Source organism: Scomber scombrus, chromosome 17 (assembly GCF_963691925.1).
Source record: "Scomber scombrus chromosome 17, fScoSco1.1, whole genome shotgun sequence".
In the NCBI taxonomy this organism is placed as follows: Eukaryota; Metazoa; Chordata; class Actinopteri; order Scombriformes; family Scombridae; genus Scomber; species Scomber scombrus.
In genome coordinates, this window is record NC_084986.1 from 13,826,312 (window position 1) to 13,833,533 (window position 7,222).

Here is a 7,222-nt window from a genome sequence, read left to right on the forward strand (position 1 = left end):
AGGACGATGAATAATTTTGTAAGTTTGTGTCTGTACAAAAGGCCCAGCTCTGACTCTGCTATTGTCCCTGTCTCGGCTATTCCCAGCCCCAGGTGCAGAGAGGATAAACATTCTGCACTCAGTTAGCTCTGATTGATAATTAAATAAACTGCAGTCAACACAGACAACTAGGTTAGTCAAACAGAGCAGGACCACAATATTTTGTCCCTCTTTCCTGAATCCCTGATTACCGAGCATGAAGAATGAAACTAGAGTATATTTATCACCTCAGTTAACAAATTATTGCACCCTTTAAACCCTTTGCTTGTAGAGTTAAGGACCATGATCCCTGTTTAATGTAGGCCACAAAATGTGGTTGTTGCCTCATGATTAGTGTGATGCTTTGGCATTCTGTCTGTTATTAGCCTAAGGTGGGTGTGCAAGCTGTTTGTCTGAACTGCAAGGGACCATTGCTTTGACTAATATAGGCTATATTTAGCCCCAGTTATACAAAACGGGTGGTCTGTAGTGAAATTATTAGTTTAATTATGTACCTTTTTACAATACATTTTATGTTTAATAGTGTATCATTTATTTCCTATAGTCTGTTTGACATTACCCATGTTGCTTAAATGCCTTGTCTAATGTCTGCTTTCCTTTCATCCCTTTCTGCAGAACGATGCCACGGCTGCTGCTCAAAAATCAATCATTGTGTTTAATAAGCCTGCACCCTGATACACCTGCAACCTCAGCCTCCGTGTCTCTTTCTGCACCTCCACTGGTCATCTGACCGTGACCGCCAGGCTGTATCACATCCTCATCACCCTATCCACTTACACATTCACCAGAGGTCCCCCGACCTCATTTAGTGTCAAGCTTTTAAATGTTTAAGTCTTCATTTGGAATTAAATTCTTCACATAAATTGCATCAATGTAAGAAACACCTGAGAGTGTAACCGTGGCCTGCTGATCTGATGCCCCGGAGCTATTTGCTAAGCCTTTCATCCTCTGGAGAACAGAGGGATAAAAGAAAACTGATTTCTGTAATGGCAGAGAAATCCTCATTCATATTTTGCTTTAACTGTCTTTTATCATGTTATGTGTCTGTTTTAGTCACTGGCTGCTAATAAAGAGTCAGTTAAAAAAAAAATTGCAAGTGTAACTGGAGGTTCAGCTTCTCGGCAGGACATTACAGGAATTTACGATGTGTTAAATGTTTCCTTTGTTCCTGCCTGTGGCAGCTCGCTCCAGCAATTAGGGAAGGCATCAGGCTGCAGTGAGCCCATTACCCTCTCTCCCCCTCTCTGTCTGTGTCTTCATATAACATATTTTATTTAGCAGAGAATTGATTGATCTAATGATTAATTGATTCTTTGAGCAGTAAATCATTCCACATCTCACAACTCAGCACCATTATAATGTGGTCATATATTAAAAAAAACAAACCTTGAACTCTCAGTAACAGAGATTTGTTGTCCTGTTAACAGAAACATGAAAGAAGCATGTGTTTGCCTCCTGCACCATCGTGTTAATTCCCAGAAGAGATTAATTTAATATAGCTTCTGTTTTTCTTTCAATATTGTGGTAACATCTGAAACCCAACTGTGGCACTTTGCCAAAGTTTAAAATGCCAGCAGACTTTTTTTTCCTCTGCACTCACCCCTGAAATAAACCCCATGCACCATTCCATTTGGCAAACCAATTTGGGATGGAGGGTGGGGGTAGGAAAGGGAGAGGTATAGGTTAGCTGTAGTAATAATCATAAATCACCTCTGAAATGCTGCCATGTCACATGCCAGACTGTGCCACTAATGACCAGGCCCATCTTTCACCGGGTATTTTTATCTGTGTGCCCTGACACTCGACTTCTGGAAGCGTCCTCTCGTTTTACGTCGTCAGCACCTCGGCCCAGCCTGAGCACAAGTTCCTCACATATCTATAAATACCAGCCAGCTAAATGGCATTTTCTCTCACCCACCCCCTGCTTGGCAAGAACCGGGAACTCTGTGACTTGGCAAAGAGACCCGAAGTCCTACACCACTAAACATCTTGGGGCTTAAGCCCCCCCACCTAAGCGTCACCCGTCGGAGAACAGCTGGCCAAAAAAATAGATCCATCTGCCACTGCCTTCAAATTCCAAAGTGGTTTCAGTTTAATTAAACAAGTTGAAATTGCTTTCCACAAGACTGGGTAAAAAGTAGCAATTAGCGCATTGGTTTCTCAGTTTAAGACCACCTGTAAGATTTGTTTATTATGTAACAGGTGTACTTAATCTCATCTCATACATCAGTGCTTGTTGACTCATACACACAGAAACACCTGTACATGCTTCCTTTGTGCAGAATGTTCTGCCAAGTTTTTTAAGCTTGCTGACATGTGGCACTAGAGACTGCAGGTCAGCAACAGCTTCCTGCTATTTTGGGCTCTGTCACAGCTTGAGGTTTTAATTTATTCTGCCAGAATGTGTCAATCACCAAGCAGCAGGGTTCAGGCCTGACATTGGTGCGGGAGAAAGAGCGAGGAAGGCACAGCGGGTTAGGCCAGATTCTTATTGAAGGAGTCAAACAGAACTAAAAACAAACCAATATTATTATAGTAAGTAAGAAATCTCCCAAACCTTCCCACAAAATGGATTTATGTTTTAAGTCCACATTAGCTTTTTCACATCATTATGTTATAGTTTGCTTCTACATACAAAAAGAAAAAACTCAGTAACTTCAAGTTGGCTGGGATGCCAGAGAGGGATTATGTTGGTTGGGGCATTGTCTATTGGGTGTATTTAAACATGTGCATATTCTGGAGCCCCTCATGGACATTGGCAGATACATTTTATGATGAAATTTATGTCATGTAGACCCTCATGACTATGTGTTACATTCCATTTACATTTATTGAGAGTGTGTGCCATGCAAATTTTGTCTGATGTACCACAAGGTTGCAGGTGCCTGCAGTAATAACAAGAATACTGACAGTGAAAGAATAATTTAAGTTAAAGAGTGAGAAGGACTGCAATATTGGCATTCAAAATTGAAAGAAAAAGAAAAAAATGTATGGTTTTAAATGGGCAAAAACCAGCTACCTACTGTAATTGTAAAATATGTGTTCCTAAATATATCTGTGTGGTAGCCTACTCAAATAAGCCAAAGTACATTGCTCCAAAATGGACTTCACATTAACTTTCTCTCCCGCAAGTAAATTCATGGAACAATTTTGAAATGAGCATCCTGTAAATGTAGCAGGATTGACAATAAGGTCGACTTTGAACTTTGAACTTTGAACTTTAGATCAATTTTATCTGTCTGCGTTGATATTAACAGAGACAATCTAATCTGATCTTGAAGCAGTGATCAATGAATACAGTGATTATTATTGTCTCTCTCTGTGTGTCACAGTCACACTGCTACTATTTACCATGCCAGTGCATGTCCACAGGCCATGCCAAGGGTTTGAATCTGACCCTCCCAATGCAGTGCCAATACACACACACACACACACACACACACACACACACACACACACACACACACCCACACACACACACACTGAGTCAATGAAACAAAGGAAGCAACAAATGTCAAAAAAGCTCACTTTTTAAGTACTGGGCTGGATTGATGGAGCTAAGCCCAATTCTCTGCTGCTTTTCTTGTCCAGGCAGGTGTGAAATGCAAGCTTTATCTGACAGTTTGTGTTCTTTCTGATGCACAGGTGGTTCATCCTGGTCTTCTACCCAGTGTATCACGGTATATAATAACTATTGATGTTATGAAAGATGATGCAGAAGTGTTTTATGATGTAATTTCTATAATAGGACACTAACTTTACTCAAATTAAAACTAAAGTCCCCTTTAAAAATATTTTTTTTATATTTGGGATATTTCTATATTTTACTAGATAATGCCACTTCTCTGTATGTGTGGCTTATTCAAAATGTGAAAAATAATTGCTCCATTAAGAGAATAGGGGAAAAGGAAGAAGAGGAACATATTCACTTCAGTGGTAAGTTTCAAATGTTACATGATTACTGCACAAATATATATTGTTTCCTATAAAAGAAGCTGATCATTTAAAAAAGATTTTCATCAGAATTTTCAACTGTATTCACCAAAATGTTATGTCCCGCCACAAACTCAAAAGCAAGATCTTACTTTCAATGGGGTGTATTTTGTAATGTAATGAGTCTTTTTAACTTGGGAATAGTATTTTAACAGATTTTCACCACTGACCATATTTCTTTAATATTCAAAGTAAATAGTAAATTTCTTGACTTTAAACCATTAAAACTCATCATTAGTATCACACTAAGCTATGGTGGGTGCCTTCTCACCCCAACTTAGCTCCAAAGCCTGCATTACGCATTTGGGGTGGGGAGTTTAAAAGATTAGTGCATGTAACAGGCAGGAGGGATATAATGAAAGAGTCTGTTGAGTTGCATTATGGGAATTGTAGGATGAAGTGTTCTTGAAACTTGGTTCATACTAGAAACTTGAAGTCAGGTGCTTTCAATTTTTTCAAAGTTCTTTTTAAAACTCTGTGACTTCATAGAAATATGCTTTTAAGGCTTGGAGAAATGAATTAATGAAAGGAGTAACGGTAAACATTGCACTGATGAAAGACAATTATATTGGAAGCCTTCTTTTCTCTTTGCTCCCTCTTTTTCACTTTAGCTTTGCCAGTCAGTGACTTTCTCTTTCTCTCTTGGTCTGCCAGCTGATGAGCGAGCCAATGCCACAAAGAACAGAACTTTTTTCAGAGCATGTGTGTGTGATGCCAGGGAATCTTTGGCTCTTTTTATTCTACATAATTTCACCAAGAAGCTTTTGAATAATGTAAACAAATACTGCAGTAATGTGCACGAGAGCGGCAGAACGCAGGGGAAAGAATGCAAGATGCATTTGAACAAACTGTGTGTGTTAATGTCAGCAGGATCTCTGAACCAATAATTAAGGATCAGTCAGAGGGTCTGATGACATCATCATCCCAAATAAATGACAGCATGGTAAAAGAGCGCTGGTCCAGGGCCAGTGGGACCCAACAGTCACAGAATCCATAAGCCATAATAAACATTCAATTTTTCAAATAAACTAAACTTAGTTGCCAAATCTATCATCTTTTTGTGGAACAGAGCTGTCTGACTTTACTCTCGCACGATTTATTTGGGCCATGATGATTTATGTTTGTTATACTGTTCTGTACATCCAACATGTTTTCTTGTTTTTACTGGCATGATTGTTCCCCAGTTTTCTATAACTGTACACAGATTAACCAGCACCATGTTCCAGGCACTGTAATTTCTCCATGTCTCTCTCTGTTGTTGCGATTATATATTTTTGCTAACATGTAGTAGGTTTCATTATGGGTACTTTTCTGAAAGGCTCACTTTCAGGGCCACATGTTTAAGTGGTATAAATCATCCAGTTGGGCTCAGAAGAAGAAAAAAACATCCTTGTATGCCCATCATTTGATATATCTGCCTCTGAAATATCTGCCTCCATATCAATAAAATGGGGGTTAGTGGAATTTCATTTAAAAAACAAATTTAATTGAGCAGCAACCTGGGCCATAGGACCAAGATCATGTCCTCAGTATCTTGGAATATGGGTGTTTTAATGAGCAGTGACATTTTTTTCTGATTCTGATATCATTAATTTGATTACAGTGTGCACTCTACCCAAAACATGAGCATTTTCCATTATGTCTTCCTGGAACTAATTACTCGAATGTCACTGTTTTCTACAGACCTTCCTCAGATTGAAAGCTTTTAATCAAATACATTTCAAGTCTTAAATCTAAATTGTTTTAAACTAAACATGTTATTACTTCTTTTATATTTGTTTTAGTCTTATTAGTCTTATTATGTCAGCTGAGGCCATTAATAAATAGGCTAAACAAAAATAAAATGAATTAATATGGTAAAGTAAATTGATGTAAAGGAGGGTTATATGTTGTAATGGGAATTATTATTATTAATCTTCTCTGATAAAATGAGTAACTATGGGTTAGGGTTATATGATTAGGTGTGTGTGTCATAATCTGCTGACCATGACACCACTTATGTTACATGAAATGCTGATTGAGTAAACATCATGTATGTTAAAATCTACTGACTAACCATTGTCCTGATTGTACAACACATTATGACGTGCCTATTGTGCTGACATTGTTCTGTTGGTAGAACAAGATCATCCTTTTCATAAAATAATGTATTGTATATAATCTGACAACTTCCCCTGCTCTGGGCTCATTCGTGCCATCTCACACTTGAGACAGCAAAGAGTCCGTCTGCAGGCGACCGAATAAACTCTCAGAAAGACAACGAACTTTGTGCTCTTTAATAGAAAATTGCCAGAACAATGTCAAACACAGTGGATCAAGCAGTGGAACAGCATTTGAACAATTGTACAGCATCATAAAATTGGCAGAATATACTGTGAATTTTAACATTTAAATATATAGATAATGTGAAAAGTAGATTTAAAAACATCATTGTGCAGTCAAATTTGTTCTGGATTGAAGGGGTGGTGAGGGACTCCTGACCCTCCTAGTAATGCTTGCCCCGGCCCTGGCAGCAGCATGTTTTTACAGAAACAGTCGCCCCCTTTAATAGAACACATTATGCTTTTTTTCTTTTTATTGGAACTACTCCTGAGAAAATAGTTCTATCATTAAATTTGACAGCTTTGGTGCACTTTATTTTATTTCATTTTATCTATTTATTTTAATTTGGTTGAGCTGGCCAAAAGCCTACAGTGTGTTTTAAAGAAAAAGAAAATCCTGCCCACATGATTCAAATGTTTTGCTCATTTGTTTTATTGTCCTTTTTGTTGGAGTAAAGGAGGACCATCAGTAAAAGTAGAACAGGTACAAAGATAATAGGACATGATAGATAGATAGATAGATAGATAGATAGATAGATAGATAGATAGATAGATAGATAGATAGATAGATAGATAGATAGATAGATAGATAGATAGATAGATAGATAGATAGATAGATAGTGAGTGAGTGAGTGAGTGAGTGAGTAAGTGAGTGAGTGCATATTGTTTTTGTTCTGATAGGATAAATAAAACTATGAGCACGTCATTTGGGCCAAACTATTAATAAGAATGTCATTTTAGTATCCCCCTCCCTCCCCTCTGAACCCCATTACTCCTTTGGACACTTGCCCAATAGTGTCCGCATGGCAGCTGGACGCATGCGCAGCAGCACGGTCCTCAATAATGAAGTTGAGTCTAATGCCACTGAA